General features: G+C 66.0%; 1 long non-coding RNA gene across 1 annotated transcript; it reads left to right on the top strand.

The window, feature by feature from the left end:
* Nucleotides 1–2,056: 2,056 nt before the first annotated feature.
* Nucleotides 2,057–3,565, top strand: LOC132675329 (uncharacterized). Its single transcript, XR_013557809.2, has 3 exons — nucleotides 2,057–2,346; nucleotides 2,758–3,007; nucleotides 3,319–3,565. It is a non-coding gene; the product is annotated as an uncharacterized LOC132675329 (long non-coding RNA).

The following is a 3,565-nucleotide window of genomic DNA, read 5'->3' as shown; positions in this document are numbered from 1 at the left end:
GGCCATCGTGTCCCCAGATGTCCAACCCACCTGGCCTTGCACCCTGAGGTGTGCCTGGCTGGGGCAGGCATGGTTCTGGGGCTCAGGAGAGGTTCGGGGCCCAGAGCAGTTGGTGGAGGTGGGAACATGGGGGACCAGCCAGGTGGGGAGCGATTGGATTCATGCACGTCACCATCACGTCTGGATCATCTACAGGTGCTGGGTGCAGGTCCCTGGGCACACCTGGCCATGACACAGACCTGGCCGGCCCTGGGGAGGGAGGCCTGTGTACCCGGGGGACCTCCCCTCCACCGACCCCTGGAGGACAGCCTGGGCCAAGGCCACGCTGATGCACTTCCCCGTCTGACCCTCAGGGACAGTGGGGACACTGAGGCAAGGACCGGCCCAGGACAAGTGAGGTGTGCGGCGTCCGAGGAGCAGGGCTGGTCTCCAGTCCTAGGCCAGCCTCTATCCCCCTATGGGGTTCTCCCTGGGAATGAGAGCCCCTGAGATGCTCGGGGGTCCCTATCCACCCCGTCTGTGTGAGGCTGTGACCACTGGGCATCTCCAGACAGGCAGGTACACAGACACACACACACACACACACACACACACACACTTGGACTGCCCTGCTGCGGGTCAAAGGGGAATCCACACTGGGAGGGGGTGGGTAACATGGGGGAAAGAAGAGAAAGGCTGGAGGCAGTGGGGCCATGGGCAGGGACATCAGGATTCCTGGCAATAGCCCGGGACACACAGCATGGGGAGGGCAGATGTGCCGGCTGAGGGCCGGGGGGTCCCCAAGATGTCCGGGGACATTGGCGGGAACTAGGGGAGGACGGGGTCTGGGGTCCCGTGTCCACCACACTGGACACCTGCAAGTAGGAAGTGTGGATGGGGCTACGGCACAGAAGGACTCAGCTTCCTCCTCCGTAAATTGGGCTGCGTAGACAGTGTCCCCAGGGTCCCACAGGCGCACAGACGAGTCTGTGTCCCGAGATCTTCATCCCTGACCCTCTGTTCTCCCCTCCTGGGAAAATGCTTCCTACTCCCTCAAGGTCCTTCTGAGCAGGGGGCAGCCTGGGGACTTGGAGGACCGAAGTCCTGGGTTTGCAGAACGTGGCCGAGCAGTGGACCCTGGGGTGGGGACCGAGGTCAAGGCCCTCCTTGTTGGAGCCTCGGGTCCTCATTAGGAAGTGGTTCCCCAGGCAGTGCCCTGCCTGGGTGAGGAGGCCTCGTGAGGGAGCTGAGCCCCGGGCCGGGGGAGGGACAGGGGCCACAAGGAAGCTTCTGAGGGTCGTCACCTGGACCCTGAGCCCACAGGCCCTGCTCCTGTGAGACACACAGAGACAGACAGAGTCCGAGGCAGACAGAGAATGGACCCCGGAGAGAGGAAACCAGAAATTCCATGAATCGGCCTGGAGGTGACACCCCGTCATCCTATTCTAGCCCTTAGAATGCGGTCACACGGGCCGTCCACCCGGAAGGGGAGGGGGTGACACAGGGATGTGTGACCAGGATTCGGGAAGGCTGGGAGCCACAGCCCAGGCGCTGGGACCCGGGCCCAAATGTACTGGAGCCCCTGGAGGGGCGTGTCGGGTGGACACAGGGTCTGAACGAGCTCACCTCCACCTTCCCCCGGGCCTGGGACCCAGGCAGGAGGGGTGGCTGTGCCTGGACCCGGAGCAGACTCAGGCCCCGCGTGAGTGTGTTCCACGCCAGGCCCACCCCTTCCTCATCCTTCCACGGCCACGTGGGCCCACGAGCCTCACGGGATAGCAGGCACGGGACGAGTCTACAGGTGTCTCCCTGACGGTGTCCCTAGAAGTGGATGCCAGAAGGACCCCACTGTGCAGACGGGGAGACCGGGGGGCCCCGCGAGGCACAGGGTCTGTGCGGGGTCCCGGCACTGGTCAGGAGGAAAACCCAGGTCTGAACCCAGCTCTGTGTCCCCAGAGCTGCCACACCGGCTGCACCAGGCCTCGCGGGGATGTGTCTGGGCTGTGTTGGTGTCACAGTAGGGACAGGGCATGGGGTGGAGGGGAGCCCTCTGCATCCTGGGAGGGGCTCTTGTAGGAGGAGGAAGCCGGGTAAGGGGACCCCAGGCAGTGACCTCACCTCTCTGGTCACAAAGCCCAAGTGAAGTCAGAACCCGGGTCACCAGGCACTCACATTGTGGAGACAGCGGCCGACTGGGCTCATTCGTTGGGACATCTGTGACTGACGAACATGTTCTCCTGTTGTGTGCCCGTGTTCCGCGGCTGCTGGCTCAGGGGAGCCCCTGGCCGCGACGCTCCCCGACCCTGGAGACAGTGGGTCAGGTCGTGCACAGGACGCCTCAGGTCTCTAGCTCGCAGGGAGCCAAAGGTAACCCAGGGAGCCCCAGAGACAGCCGGTCCATCCCAACACCGCTCTGATCTGACTTGTGCGACCCCACGGCCCCTCCCGTGTGTGTGTGTGTGTGTGTGTGTGTGTGTGGAGGGCCCACGTGAGCAGGTGCAGGCTGATGAAGGGGTCAGATGCCTGGTGGGCGGGCCATGCTCACACCCCAGGTCAAGGCTGGCTGGGAGGGACAGGGTGTGCTGGGGTGGCCCTCTTGTCCCCAAGATTCATCCCGAGCCCTGCAGGTGGATGTCACTGTGTCCCGGGCGCAGGGCTGTGCACACTCAGGTCCGTGTCGGATCTGGGAGCCGCAGGGGGAGAGGGCGGAAGGACACTGAGGATGGCCGGGCGGGGCTGTGATGCCTCCGGGCCGGCCGCGGGTCACTGTCTTCACAGAAATCAACGGATGAAATCGGGAGGCGACTGTCGGAATCCCGATTCACCTGCCCTACAGAGGTGTGCGTGTGCCCCGTCGCCCAGGAGGGCCACCCTGGACCCGGGGAGAGAGTGGCCGCACGGAGGTCTCCGGAAGCAGGGCCTGGAGATGGCCTGGGAGGGCCTCCCTCACCGCCCGGGCCCTTCCACAGGGTCCTGGCTCAGCGGTCCTGGGACCAGGACCCGGAGCCCCCGGAGCCCGAGCCCGAGGGTGAGAAGGCTGGGGGTGGGGGGTGGGGGGTGGGGGTGCACGCACGGGGCCCGAGGCGGTGCTGGGCCACCCAGGGAGGAGCCCCCGGGGGCTGGTGTGGGGCCAGGAGCAGAGACTGAGAGCCCCCGGGGCTGCGGACCCCAGGGGGCAGAGGTCCTGGTGTGGGTTCCTGGCCGCGGCTTCTCGGGGAGGCTCTGGGGTGTGTGGTGTGTCTGCAAAGGCCCCTGGAGAGGCTGGCGCGGGGGGACCTTCTCTCCTGTCACCCTGAGCCCTTGGAGCCGCTGCAACCATCACTCCGTTTCCTTCTCAAGAGTCCGGGGCAGGAGCAGAAGCCGGTGCGGCTCCAGAGCCCGACCCAACAGCCTCGGGGGCCTCGGCGGCTCTGCAGGCAGGGGCGGTGTCCGGGGCGACTCCTGCAGGGGCCCGGGAGCCAGCGGGTGACCTGGGACCGGTGCAGGGACGGCAGGCACCTGAGCAGAGTCAGCTGGGTCCTGCTTCTGCTCCTGCTGCTTCCACTGTTCCTGCTCCCGCTCCCAACACCGTTGCTGCCACCCCCCT

The sequence above is a fragment of the Panthera onca genome, chromosome C2, assembly GCF_046562875.1.
Source record: "Panthera onca isolate mPanOnc1 chromosome C2, mPanOnc1 haplotype 2, whole genome shotgun sequence".
Classification (NCBI taxonomy): domain Eukaryota; kingdom Metazoa; phylum Chordata; class Mammalia; order Carnivora; family Felidae; genus Panthera; species Panthera onca.
This window is presented reverse-complemented; position numbering and strand designations above follow the sequence as displayed.